Source organism: Sparus aurata, chromosome 3 (assembly GCF_900880675.1).
Source record: "Sparus aurata chromosome 3, fSpaAur1.1, whole genome shotgun sequence".
NCBI classification, from domain to species: Eukaryota; Metazoa; Chordata; class Actinopteri; order Spariformes; family Sparidae; genus Sparus; species Sparus aurata.
Genome location: NC_044189.1, coordinates 22,121,309 through 22,136,400, shown reverse-complemented (window position 1 = coordinate 22,136,400; position 15,092 = coordinate 22,121,309). Strand labels below are relative to the sequence as shown.

At 45.2% G+C, this 15,092-nt stretch overlaps 1 protein-coding gene across 1 annotated transcript in view; it reads right to left on the bottom strand.

The window, feature by feature from the left end:
• Positions 1-7,106, bottom strand: part of adgrb2 (adhesion G protein-coupled receptor B2) — a 247,813-nt gene extending 240,707 nt beyond the window's left edge. The window contains exon 1 of the mRNA XM_030411455.1: positions 6,094-7,106. The gene's annotated coding sequence lies outside the window, so the exon portion shown is untranslated. The remainder of the gene's footprint in view (positions 1-6,093) is intronic.
• Between the last annotated feature and the right edge of the window lie 7,986 nt (positions 7,107-15,092).

Sequence of the window (15,092 nt, the reverse complement as noted above, 5' to 3'; positions counted from 1 at the left end):
TAGGCGATCCTCGCAGGCCCTCCTGTACTACACTATAAAATAGCAGCTTTAGATGCTCTGAATCAATACAATCTGCCAGCTCCTGCTCTTTCTCCATCCCTGTGGGCCATACATTATGAAAAACATTACATAAAAGGCAAATAATACTGCTGGGACGCAGTCACCAAAGGAGTGCACACACACAAAACACACGGATGGACGCACACAAAGCAACAACCTCAAATTGCACAGTCACTTCCCAGCAAAAAACTCCCTGCTCATCTCCGCACATGGAGAGTTATTAAAACGAAAACTCGTCGAATTAACCGTTCTCTATGCTGGTATTGTTGCAGTATTTTATCCCCGGTGCGATCAATATTAATTAGAGATGTGAATTATCCCTGCAATTCAAGGCAATTAATTTGTTTTGTTTTCTCCCCCCCTCCCATCCTATCCCTCATCCTCCTGCAACCCCAACCTATCTATTCCCAAGGAGGCCCATCCTTTCACTTTTCTTGCCAAAAGGCTTAATTAATTGCGGGGAGCGAGTCTATAGGGCCGGGCTTTTTTCGTTTCCTGTTGATTTTTCCTTTAGCCTTAGCCTCGCACGAGCCCAGTCATGCTTATAAAGCGCCCACAACCAAAATGGCACTGACTGCAAATATTGCCACAGTCACCCGGGGCCGAGCCAAATGAATGCCGCCCCGGCGACAGAGGCATCTGTGGCTCCAAATGGAGCATGGCGGAGCATTCCAAGTAGGAGGGCACGATGTAAGATGCTGAGGTGAGGTTGTGGAGAACAGTAGATGATTGCACATTACCTTTGGTCCATTGCACCTCTGTCTCTCTTTTCTTTGCAATGCGACTTCCTCGCCTTGGTGTATTCTCCTCTCTGAGAGTGGAGCACCGAGATGTGACAATGAAGCATCACAAATAGTGGGCAGCAGATCACCAGAGTAATCGCTAAATGCTGCGGACTCTAGCTGCCGCTAGCTATATAGCTCAGTTTGTTGATGCACCTTGCGGTTCGGACGGGACCCCAGGAGAGTGTTAGTGTTTACGCCACTTGCATGGGAGCATTGGATGGGGTCGGGCCAGGGCTAGCTGGTTAGCATGCTAATTTCAGTGGATATCTCTGCGACACAAAACACAGACATCGCAATGCCAGACCTGCGATTTCTACGCATTCTGTTGGTAGTTTTAGCGTTTTCATCTTACATTCTCACATACGGCCCCTCTGAGCCTGGTTGTCAGTAGTCCATACTCCACATTAAATAGCACTACATCAATTAATAATACATTTGCCTGGGCCTGACTGGCGCGCTTTGTTCATGTATGATCTTGAAGGCAAATCGCCAAAATTGGGAATCAAAATAATTCCAGTCTGAATACAGTAGGCAACAGAAGAGAAGGAGGGGAGATTGGGGTAGGAGAAGAGATCGGGAAGCTTGTTAGGGAAAGGCCAGCAAAGGGGAGGAAGTGTGTGTTTGTGTGTGGAAAAGGGGGGGATAGTGTCAGAGGAACAATGGCCCAGCCAGGGTGCAGTGATCCAGGCAAGCCCAAGCTGTCGCCTGGCCCCTGCTCCATATTCACTACTTAAACAGCATGTATGTGTATGCACGCTCGCACACACAAACACACACAGTTTGACGTGCCTCCATCACTTTGCATACTGTATTTTTGCGCTCCCACTGTGTGTGTGTGTGTGTGTGTGTGTGTGTGTGTGTGTGTGTGTGTTAATGTATGCTCTTGCACATTTGCCCACCAGAGTAGCTTGAGTGAAATAGAGATAGGTGAGAGGGAGGTTTGTGAGTAACGTATGAGCGTGTGTGTGTGTGAGAGAGAGAGAGAGAGAGAAAGATTTAGCGTTGCCAGCATTAGCGCATGACACGTGGGCGGATATTGAAGATGTTATTAGTATCACATTTACAGGCCTTATAAAACTGCCACAGAGCTGGGTGCTTTTCATACATCTTCAGCAGATACGTGTCACGCTGTCATTTGTGTTGCATTCCCAGCAGCTGCTCAGATGATCCTTCAATGATAACGCAGTCATTACGCGCCGTCTCATTTCTCTGTCCCGCTTAACCTTCCTGCTGCGCCTCGGTCAAAAAATTGGCCAATTTTGTCTCTTACTTTCGTAATAAATGCCTTGTTTTTGTTGCCGTCTGACTGCCATGATGTTTCCAGACATCCTTCACACCCAGTTTTCAGAGATGTAAAAATTAATGATCGCCACAATTATGAAAAAGATTTTATGTGATGTTTATATTATATTACAAGCCAGGGGTTTTCACGACCAGTTAGAGCCACTCGTCAATCCATCCAGCGGTTCCCTCTTTACCAGATACCCCGCTTCTACTCCCTTCATTCGCCTGTGATTGATGCTGATCTCCAGCTCCTCCACCTCTCCAACAGTGTGTGGTGGCACCACATTAAGCGTGTAACTGACTGTAGCTGTGAACATGGCACCTGATATAATTTTGGATCGCGGCCCTGACGAAAATGAGAAAGATCCACCCTGGCACCCCAAGGAGCTACAGATGTCTCCGGAGATGTCCGCAGACGCCGGCCTCGGCCAGGTTGGCGAGCAACACGGTGAGGATTTTTTGTTCGGGAACAACTCCGCCCAAAGGGACAAAAGCACAAAGACGCCAGCTCTGCATCCTGAGAGACGTCTAAACAAGCTTTAGAATAACAATCAATCATAAATGGTAACTTTGGAGTTACTTGAGTCTTATTTTACCAAATTAGTTATCAGCAGTAAAAGATAAACAATTATCGGAATTGATGTTTTGTTTTTTTTTCTCAGATCGCTGATAGAATCAATACATTTAAAAATACACTACTGTCTGCAAAGTAACCAGTTACTTTTAGAATAAAAGTACAATATTTACCTCCAAAATGTGGCTGGGTGGAAATAAAGTAGCAAAAAATGGAAATAATAAGTACCTAAAAAACTGTACTGTACAGTACTTGAGTATAAATGTACTCAGTTACATTCCATGACCGGCTCTCACTATCACATTCTACAAATCATTGCCCCTAACTGTTACATAAACTTGTAGCTTTTGACCTGGGATACAAATTTAATAATTGAAGTTGAAGTTTATCAGTCAGCCAGAGCAGTCACTTCAAAATCTTGTCTGTTGGAATGTTTCAGTAGTCAAAGGAACTGTTCGCCCAAATTATAGAACAACACATTTCTCACTAACTCTTACTGATATGTAGCAGTACAGTTTTGATAATGGAGTAAATGGAGTTCTGTTTGTGGCGCTCAAACTATCGGAAACAATTCAACTTAAAAACCACAAACAGTCAGAGCGCAGCGTGACTTTCCTGCGGAGTTACCTTCCAATGTAACCTTTTTCAAGTGGTCTGGGCAGAGAAACAGACGCGTTGGCTCGGTTGAAACATGGCCGCTGTCCATGGTGCTGAGTCTGTGGCTGTGCTAGCTTGGCTGTATCGAACATACATTAGACTCTGTTGTTCCAGGTCTTTGTCACTTAGTCTTGGAGGCGACGACTGCCAAGCTCCCTCCACTCCAGTCGGCCTTCGTTAAACGAGTTATTCAGCCGGCCTTTACCTTCCCCTCTCTGGCAGTACATGTTCTGGTTTTGCCTTCATTTGAGCAAAGAAGTAACATATTTTAAGCCAGAAATCACACGTGAGGTGTGCACTGTATGTCCAGTGGCGCAACACGATTTATTGTGACATAAATAGAGCAGGTTTTTGATTGCATTTAAGGTGACAACATTTTAAAAAGTCAAAAGTATTTAACATCACAGGGAGTTTTATCACAGGTAAGACTTTCATGGCGGTTTTGTTATATGACCCTCACTGTGAATGAACCATTCACTACAACCCCTACACAAAAAGAAAATAAATCCTCAGAACTTCATCTGGAAGCTTTTTTTTTTAAGATTTAAAAAAAAGGAAATCAGATGAGTGCAGCATTGAGAACAACTCTTCTCTTAAGCCATTAGCTTCATGTGAATAGGCAGGCTTGGAAGATTTGGTTGGAACTGATGCTGTATTACTGAGCCTGTGCCCCTGACCCCCCTCTTTTGTCTTCGAACCAGCCGGGTTAAAAAAAAAACATCTTCTATCGTATCAATGGAATATAATCTGTCTTTAAAGGTGCTCCATGGAGTTTTGGGGAAGAGGAAGATCTTCACTGACTGATTTTTTTATGGTTAAACAGACTAAATACACAAACTCTATTTTCATGACTGAATAAACAAACTGACCTTAAAGGACAACACACTTTCATACGGTTTTATTGTGTTTATATGTGGCGGACCCCGCCACCTTTCTAGCTTCAAACGACGTTCTTGGGACCTTATGTTCCTCCTTATCACCTCAGTTTGAATATCTACACAGTGCGCCTTAAATGTCAGGATGTCCGACCCTTTAATCCACACGCCAACCGAAGAGACAGTCGCTGTCCGTGAGTCCGTGTCCAGAGTTCGGGCTGGAACAAGAGGAATACTGAAGGAAATTGCTCAACATGCCACAGATGGCTGCTTGGGGAATAAAAATAATCGAGGTCGCTGCTGCCGTGTGTGTGTGTGTGTGTGTGTGTGTGTTACATTCCGTGTGACAGCATCGGCGGGAGTTTGTTTTAGAGGTGCGTGCGCGCGCTCTCTCTCCCTCTCTCCGCACGCACGCACGCACGCACACACGACATGCTCAACAGATGGGTAGAAGAGAACGAAAGAGGGAGAGAGGAGGAGGAGAGGAGAGGAGAGGAGAGAGAGGGAGAGAGAGAGGAGGATGCTCGGAGGCTCCTTTGCACTCCCGCGGTCGCGTCCCCGCTTGTCATTCCCGCTCAGCGTCACCGGAGCCACCTGCTCGCTACCAAAGGAGGAGGCCAGAACCGTTCACTGAGACTCGATAACACACACACACACACACACACAGACTTATCATCTCATTCCACTGAATACACCTCGGACCGGACTGGTGGGAGGTTTGGTAACAAGTAGCGGCACTGCGGCAGACGGAGGCGCCCGCAAATAACTCGGACCTCAGTGCGTGATCAGGTAGCTCTGAAAGGGCTTTCAGTTGCGTGCCGAGATGCCAGCAAGTCAAGCACCCACCCACCTCTCTCCCTCTTCCCCCCTCTCTCTCTCTCTCGCTTCCAATCCCCGGCGTCTTTGGCACATCCTGGCAACCCTTTAGCATTAAACGGGGATAAAGGCACCCACTCACCCACACACACACACACACGCGCGCAGAGGAGAACATCAGCCCTCTAACCTATAGCTGGCTGTGCTTGAAGCAGGCCCTCCTCCCGCCAAGAATCATCTCCAGCCGTTAGGGGCACTGCTGGAGGAGCTCCGGGGAGCTCTGTCTCACTAATGCCATCCTTAAACCCAAAATGGCATCAGTGGAAAACCCCCATCAGAGGCGAGAGGACACCATCATAGTGTGTGTGTGTGTGTGTGTGGGTGTGTGTGTGTGCGTGTGTGTGTGTGCGTGTGTGTTGGGGGGGTGTTCGGCGGACGTGAGCGTGTGAATGCGTTGAGAGAAGATGAATATTAAAAAGAAAGTGTCCGTGCGCACAATTTGCCGTGTGTGCGTGACTGTGCGTGACTGTGTGTGTATGTGTGTGTGTGTGTGTGTGTGTGCGTGAGTGTTTCTCTTGGCCACTGCGCAAAGTTACAGATCTGCCAGCGGCTCCAGAGGCTCCCATACAGCCTCTCTGTGTCCCTTCACGGAGGGATTGAGCATTCAGGAGGCTGCCGCCGTCCACCTGTGTTCCACTGCCGGGCTGTACGTTCAGCTGCTCGGGCAGGATCCGGGCTACTTTCGCTCAGGTCCACGGATCTCACAGATCACACCGCATGCACACGCCACTTCGGTCTTGAGCGAAAAGTGTCGAAAACGAGGGGTCCAGTCCCTACCCCGAGCCCACCCACACCCCCCCACCTCCCCTCTATGCGTCATTAAGACTATTTAAACGCTCTGATCTTTCCACAAGGGTGTCCAGAATGAAATAAATAAATAAGCCGGCAGACTACATGGCGCAACGAAACCATCCCAACGCGCCTTCACAGAGCTGTTGAGTTAAATGGATTAATACATGAAAAATAAAAAAAAATGCGTTACCTGATCGCTGTCAGCAGTAGTTATTTGATGCGGCGGCTATTCCCCGATCGGTTCCGTGGATACAAATTAAGTTTCCCATCCATGGCACGTCTCAGATGGAGAGGGGAGACTATCATTCATTCACCCTCCTCGCTGCTGCTGCTGCTGCTGCTGCTGATGCTGCCGATGCACGGAATCTTCTTCCCACCAAATGTTTCTCTGCGAGGCATTCCACTTCTGCGCCTCCGAAACGGACCCCGACAAACAAGAAGCGTGGTGCACAAATAAATAAATAAATAAATAAATAATTAAATAAATAAATAAACACAAGGAAGGATCGCTAAGGACGCGAAATCATAGAGTGGCCATAGATGGAGCGGGAGGAAAGAAGAGAAGAGCGTGGAAAAAAAGGCAATTGGGTAAAAAAATTAAGAATGTAGAGAAGAAGAAGGAGGAGGAGGAGGAGGAGGAGGAGGGACGTCGCTTTTTGTAGATGTCCAGCTTTGTAGCAAAAAAAAAGGGAGAAAAATAAATCCACGTCATATAATCTCCATGGTTTTGCGCATATGGGCACGCTGTATATTCCAATGCAACGAGGAGGACGCGCTCACAGGCAGCAGCGCCGCAGCAGCAGTGGCAGAGTGGGAGAACGGGCTCTTCCTCTGCTGATGCGCGGTACTCCAAGTCCAAGAAAGCTCTTCATCTGAAGCAGATTCAAACACACACACACACACACAGAGAGAGAGAGAGAGAAAGAGAGAGAGAGAGAGCGAGAGAGAGAGAGAGAGGGGGCGAGAAGAAGAAGAAGAAGAAGAAAAATCTTACTCCGTTCACTGCCCCTGTTCTCTCCTCTTTCCTGTCAGAGGCTGAACTGTGTCTGCGGCTCTCGCCTGCTCTGGCATTCGGGACAGGTATCCACAGGCAGCGGCTCACAGTCGGGCATCTGGCTCCCCTGCAGTCGCTTCACAAGCGGAGGACGGAGATGCGCGCCCTCGCTGCCCTCCGCCGGGGATCCGTCAGGCGCGTTCACGACTTCCTCCCCTCCCCTCCCCTCCCCTCCCCTCTCCTCCTAGCCCGTTACCATTGCCTGTCGTGACGTCAGCACGCGCAGTTTCCAAACACAGAAAGTGCACATGAACAGAAACAACGACAAATTCCCACAGTTTTTTTTATTTATTTTTTATTAATTAAAGGAGGATTCCACTTTCCTTGAATGTGAGCCCGTTATCTCATATAATATAAGCTATACAGCTGTTATTACAACTAAATACAAAAACACTTATTATTAAATTAAATTATTATTATCTGACATCTGACAATTCTTCTTTTGGCTCAATGAATTCCTTGTTAGCTCCTCGGCTCCTCTCGAAGCTAAACATCTAAAGTTCGACTATCAAACTTTATAGGTGCAATATGTAAAGTAAAACATGTCACTAGATTTACCGCTTATTGCTGACTGCCATTAGCTTGTTAGCTCAGACGGCAGTGCAGTTAGCGGTTCATAGCTTTAGTCCGGGGCAGGGCTAGCAAGTTAGCATGCTGACTTCAGTATTTACCTCTGCATCACAATACATGGACAACTGACAATGTTCAGCACAATCTTAGCAAAACATTCAACAATTCTTACCTTTTCTTTTACATATTCCCCCTTTAACGATGCAGTACTATATGAGAATTAGCCACTTGTGAAGGTCAAACTAAAAGCAGGGGCAGCTTATCAACAGAGTGATCGCTAACTGTTGCTAAATGTAGCTGCCGCTAGCTTTTCTTCACATTCTCTGTAGGTTCTCTATACAGTAGATAATTTGATTAGGCTTTAGAGCACCTTACTGCATATATTTGCATATGTATGAGTCAAAGTGGTGGAACATTAGTCACCTCAAGTGCTTCTTTTGAAGGCTTGGAGGTGGAGGAGGGGCTGTTCTTCTAGCGCAGACAGATTACCAGCCACCTGTATAATCATCCATCATCCAGTTTGCAGTCTTCTTACAATCCCATAATCAGTCATCCATTTCCAGGCAGAATTAGACTTATTAAATTACTCGTATTCTGTGATTGCTACATTCTGAATTCAAGACTTCAGCCCCATCTCTTGGCTGAAAGCTCGAGGACAAACAGTCAACCACTGAGTGCATTTGCAGCCAAACGCAGAGAAAGGCGAGGAAATGAAGTCTGTATCTCTGAAGACAAAAGTGGATGGTATTACTTTTCCAATCCAGAAATTGCTCACCAATGGGCTCGGTGAACACAGCTGCTGATAGGGGAAATAGAGCCTATCACAGGAGTGTGTCTGCCAGATTACACCATGTTAGAGTCTGTGTGTTAACTAAACCGGCAGGTACTGCAAGTCCATAATTTATCCTTAAAAGTGAGGCAACATTTATCTTTATTACAGCACTTTATGTGACTCAAACATTGTTAGATTCCCTTCGTCGCTGCTTATTTACATGCAAATAGACTTTGTTTTCCAGACTTTTATATTGGTAATAATCTTTGTGTTCTAACTTGCTGCAAGACTTCCATCCGAAAGATCACATTTTCACTTGCCTAGTGATGATTTTTGTGTGTCCGGTTAATGGGAATATTAATACTGTGGTATAAAAATTGAATGTTCCTGCACCGGTTTTAGGACAGAATGCATGTCTTCCAGTGTCTTTACTCTGCTCGAGTTTATCAAAATCAAACAAAAAATAAATAAAATAAAGTTATTTTCCCGGATGTGCGATTTGTCAAAAGATCTGCCAATGATAATTTTTCCTCTCCTCCACAGCTTTCGCAAATGACTTTCTATGAACACTTTGCTATCCGCCTGAGAGGATTCTGCCGAGAATCAAATTTGTGGCCTCCCAAATTGGACCAAATGAAAGCACAAAGCAGATCAAAAGGGAGACTGTCTGCGGCGGTGATAATCATGCTCATTTATTAGCATTAGAACATGCCATCGCAACTAATTCTGCAGCTACATTTATTGATGGAAAATTCTCCACTCGCCACCTCCAATTCACTTACTGACTGATAGCAATCTCTCCTCACAATTTATCATTTCCCATGACTAATTGGAAAAGGGATAGGATGAACGGCTGTAATAGGAGGCGCAGTGCAGACGATGCAGAGACGTTCGCCTTCCCTCCGTCGCACATGTTCGGCACTGCGTCACATCGAGACGGCACGATATCAGCATCTCTGAGAGGATACGTATGTACTGATGCACTGGAGGAGACACCTGACTGTTTCCAGGTGCGTTCACAGCAACAAAAATGGGACACTGCTGACAGAAAGTTGGGACAGTCCTCTGTCATGTTGGTAGCATAATATGCTCTTTTATGTTGAAAATCTCTTCTGGTGAACTAAACACTAAACAAGTGGTGTTTGTGCCTAGACCTAGTTAATATGACCTGACAAACTTGTTGTCGTACATGAAATATGTCATGATTCTGTTATTTTTAACGTTTTATTTTGAAGTTTCACACTCATGTCTTGTTTTGCTTTTCATTTCCTCCTATTGTATTCTCTATCCTGCCTCCTCCTGAGTGTCTCGCGTTTGACTTCTCCACCTTATTACCAAATCGTAAGAAAGTAGACAGAAACGTAAAGTTGCAGCATGTCCGTGGTTAGAAGGATTGTACATCGCCAACATTTATTCTAATGACTAGGTTGAGTACAAAGCTGTAAATGATTTTTAATGGGATACATCAGTTAAAAAGGCATTCCTTTTTAATATAAGACGTTTTTCAGAGTGCTCCACGTGGGCTTATTTCAGCGCTCACTGCCTGAACCTGGTGAATAAGACCCCTGCTGTTGAAATTGTAGCATTGGGCCTACAGTATGAACCCATTTTATTGGGAGGTGACTTCACTGCCACTGACACAAATGAGGCCACATCACATGATTTTGTCCAGGGGTGCCCCGTCTAATCAGATTTTTGCTTTTAGATTTTTACAGAAAGTGTAAACCCGTGACAAAACTAGTCATGGATTATGTCGTTGTGTTACTCATAGATGAAATCACAGTGAAAATAAATGTCTAAGGTCCCCAGCCTGAGAACCACTGTGTGTTGTTGGCCTGTGAAGCGCATGCCGACACTGGGCTATGGAGATGAATGACTGCTCTTAATATTGTCCTTGGTCATACTGGCCAGAGTCGACCCTGTGACTTCTATTGAACAGGAATCTGAAGGAAAGTCACATAATTAGCTGAATGATGGAAAAGAATGCAGGGTAAGGTTGCAATTCAAGCGCCATGGAGAGCTCGTTGAAGCTAAGTGATCGCTTAGCCTTTAGTGTGACACAGACACAAACACACACACACACACACACACACACAGACAAAGTAGCGCTCACATCGTTCACCAAACCATTGGAAGATTTCAGCACCATGGAGAGCTCTGTCAGTAGCTCTCTGGAGCCTTCTTACAAGCATATGAGCGTAAATGTCACACACACACACACACACACACCCACACAAACACACATGCACACACACACACATACACACACTGGTACACTGTAACTGGTTTAGCCAGTTTCAGGATAGCACAGAGATTTAGAGCTTCTTTGTCGAAAGACATTTAAGTGATTCCGCTTCTCAGAACATCAATTCTGCACGTTTCCCCTTGAAAATAAAGTAGATGAAAAAACAAAGACATCCTTTGTTTGTTTTTTTAAGTAGCTACATTGGATATTAAGATTATTACAAATGGTTTTTAAAATGTAAGCCCTTTTGCACAACCATAGCATGCTGTTTCCCAGCTTTAATCAACAGATGACCTTGTCTCTCATACGCAGAAGATATTTCATAACTTTTTGTGCCAAGACTTGAATAATGTCAAGCGTGTCTCAGTAATTGTGAGAAAATGATCCTTCCTGAGGTTTGCGCTTTGATTGTAAGGACGGAACCTCTTCCTTTCCCCGCAGGATTCGCTGATTAAATAAAACTGCTTAAATGAATGACCGCCATTTTATTCATCATCTGTGCAGTTATCTGCATTAGTCTCTGCAGTATTAACAGTTTCACGGCACTGAGGCTGACCTGCAACTCTGGTGGCCCATGCTTCAGGGAGCAGCCAGGTCGAGCGTATTCCTTTATTGTCCATGCAGCTGCATAACATACATGCACCATGCCATGTACGTGCATGTATGTACCATGTATGGGACCCCTTGACCTGATTAGGAGACATCTGCTGAGGCCAGAGGGAGAGTTCCTGTGCAGACACTGTAAGAGGACAGGGGAAGAAAATCTTCAAAGTAACATCAGGGAGGGTGGAGTGAGAGGATCTGTGTGTTTATGGATTCTGGATGACTACCTGCGCAAATAAACACATTTTATTGCCCATTTCCTCATTCGGTGCTGCAGAGAATAACACATTGCTTTGATTTTGCTGTTATCGTTGCAGAAATTGCATGTTAGCGAGAACAATACTGTAAGCGGCCTCCTTGGTGACAGCTATTAAGACTTAATGTGTGCTAATGTATAGTTCTCAGTTTGCGCATGCAACCCCAATACTCACATTAAATGTAAAAAGCCGAACGGCATGCAGATACCCACAACTCCACTGCTTGGCCCCCTAATCAAAACAACTCATTTTCCATTCTCTCTCTCTGTAATTTTAAAATGCCTGCCTTGTCGGAAAATCGTATTTCCCCATGTTTGATTAATTTGGTCGAGGCTAAATGGCCCCTGAACAATGGTTTGTTTGATTCGCTTCCCTTGAATCACAGGAAGCAAGGACATGCCGGAGCTTTGGGGTTCGGCTGGCATTGTCACCACTGTTTGTCAAGTCCCCGTTTTCGGCTCGGCCGGGAGCGCGAGCCCACTTCAATCGCGGCCACTTTGACGGCTTGCTAAACATCCGTGGACGGATGTATTTTTCATCAAACTGGTCTTTCACTCGAGTTGTACAATCTCCCTGCAGGACCTCCGAGTCGTCTGTGAACCATCAAATGTTAGAATGTCCATACTTATTACTTGCCTTTAGCATTTATTCTCTCCTTTTCTGATCCCTGTTTGCAGGATAATCTCTTTGAAGTTTGCCAGTGCAACTTCAATCACGACTAGCGCATGCACCACGATGTTTTCCACTGTACGACTTCTGCCGTTCGCACTTCCCAGAGATGCACTCCAGTAATCCTCCCTTCTTCTGTGTTGATGCATCTCTTCCCTGCTTACATTTCAAATCAAGTCGGAGCCGAGCGTTGCACTTGGGGGATGTCATGTTGAAGTAAATACAAACACGGAAACACCTGAATAAAACATCCCATAATGTTCTTTTATTGGCTCTCTTCTTTTTTTTCTCGGTACAATGCACACATGTGCTTGTATGAGCGTAGAGAAATGTACGCCTGCACATGTGTGCGTTTGTGCGCGTCCGTGAACATGAACGCCAACATAAAATGAGATGTGTACGTGCCGGTGTGTGTGTGTGTGTGTGTGTGTGTGTGTGTGTGTGTGTGTTTTCATTGCTCAGCCTACTGAATCCCTGGTGGGGTCGGAGCTCGGAAAAAAGCAGTGGTCCATGAAGCTAACTAGAGTTCCTCCCTGATCAAATGTGACAATTATGATAGTGCTCCTTGGTACAAAACTCCCTTCTGGCTCCCTCCCCATCCATTCCACCCTCCTCTCTCCTAATGCCACCTCCTCTTTCCATCTTTTAGTCTGCTACCCTTTTTTCTCTAACATGCAACCCGCACTCTGTACTCACCAAATTTGTGTTTATACCCTGGCCACTCAAAACCAATATTTCAATCCCCCTTATTTCCTTATTACCAATTCACGCTCAAACTTTTCTCGACCAGCATTTATATTCAGCTAAGTTTGAATCCTTTCCGCCTCTTAAGGGCCAATTTGTGGCAAGCAAATATTTTTTTAAAAGCAGATGTACTTGAACGATTCATCCGCACACATAATAGCTGATAATACCGGAGGTGGATGTAGTGGACGTGTAGTCTGCAGCTCTTCATCCAACATCTTACTGAGGCTGTTTCCACTGCTACTCTTCCTCTCTAACAAAGCTCTGATAATTCAGTGGCGAACACATTTCATGTCTCCTTAAATTCTTACTATACACACTATGAAAGTCACCCTTTATTGAGTTAGTCAAGGTTTTTTTTTTATTATGAAGCAGCAAAAATGTGGTTAATGTTGGGTTTTCATCAGCAGTTTCTAAACGCTACTCCCAAAACAGCTGAGAGCGAACATGATGAAATGGTAAGATGAAGCAGATGTCTGAAAGTACAAACAGGGACTAAACCAGAGATTCAGTTAGAAGTTACCAAATTACTGAGCGGCGAATACACAGAGACTTTTAAAACATGTCCCTCTCCTGCTCAGACGTGAGTCTCCCGGCATACGCTCGTTTGAGGGGGGAGAAGCGGGGTCGGCACAACTTGGCACGCTTGAACCGGTGTCGGAAATGCAAATCAGCCAGGTATGGTTTGACAATTGTAAAGCCCCAAATGACAATCTCTCTATGCATGTGATAAGCAGGTGAAGTGTGAGGTACGTGTCGTGTCTACCTTTTTCACAGTCTTGGTTTTGCATGTTGGCATGTAAAAATAGATTCCTTCACAACCTTAATAACCTTCATATTTTCCTGCATTGATGTTTTTTCTGGTATTGAATTGTTGAGCTATGACATAACACAAACATGATTGGTCAGTATCAGTGACATCGTGCTGTCACAGGGACAACACCAACTCTGTGATTTCAGATCTTGCATATTGTCACGTTTCGGCATTCCACAATTTTGACCTGTGGCGCGAGAATAAAGAGGTTCAGAGGATTACAGGTCGTCCGGAGCATGACATGAATGTGTCTCATGGAATTCACTGTGTTGACATTTGAGTGCAAAATCCCAAATGTCAATATCACGGTGCTCCGAGAGGGGAAAGAAAAGAGATCATTTAAAGCATTAGGATGTCGTCTGTTCACCTGGGATATGTGTACAAAATATCTCTGGAGCAATTGACCGTACTCCCCTGACGTCACGCTCAGGGTGGGAAAGCTCGAAGGCTTGGGTGATGTTTGGTATTGTACTGAGAGCGACAACAGAGGAAAATGGCCGCCGGGTGAATGTGGCCTATGGCACTAGCATGGATAAAGTGTTGAAAATGCTTCTGACTTTTATCTTACTTTTCAAATCCAAAGCATTTTAGTTCATACAGGCGGGAAGTACAGACTGGATGTCTCAGAAGACTCATCAAGCGCGACCACCGCCAGTGTCTGGACTCCACCGGGGGATTCGTCTTGCTGTTGCTGCTCGGGGCAGACGCCCTTCAATCAGGAAATCTCCCTGTATAAAGTCTAAACGGCAAAGACTTTCAGACAAGACTCATTATCCCTTCATCATCTGCTGCATGACATCACAAATGATCTGCTGTGATAAACGTTTCCCTTCCTCCTCATTCACTACTCTCTCCTGACTGAACTGCGTTTTCTTTCAACCTGGATCTGTCCTCAAACGCAGCTCCCAAACATCTGTAGGCCTGGATGATGTGAACACACGGATGACTTTTGGAAGACTGACCTCGCTCGCTCGCTAATCGAAGAAGGATCTGTCTCAACAGTCCACAAATCCTTTTATAATGGGCCCATTTAATTGATCTGACTGACTGAGAAGAGACACCATAACGCCGCAGTCAGCTAGTTTTACAATATGGTGATTTTTATATTTGGAATGTAAGGAGGGAAGACATAACTGTGCAATGAGCCAGTACAAGTACAAGTACAGAGGGATTCAAGTGCTTAAATCTTAAAATGTATCAACAAACTTTATTCTTTTGGCCCTAATCTGTAACTTTTTGCCTCCCGGCGCCCTTTAATCTCTGTCTCACGAGAACAGTCAGGGTTGACTGCAGACCTGATGGTGAATCAACAAAGTCAGCCTCATCAAAAAGCACCCAGGTTTCATTTCCTCCATGCTATAAATCACACTCACACAAGGTAACATGTAGTGAGCCGTGCATTCCCACATACCGACACACAGCCGTCCTCACCTTCAGCTCCGGTGTTAAATTTCAGGATTA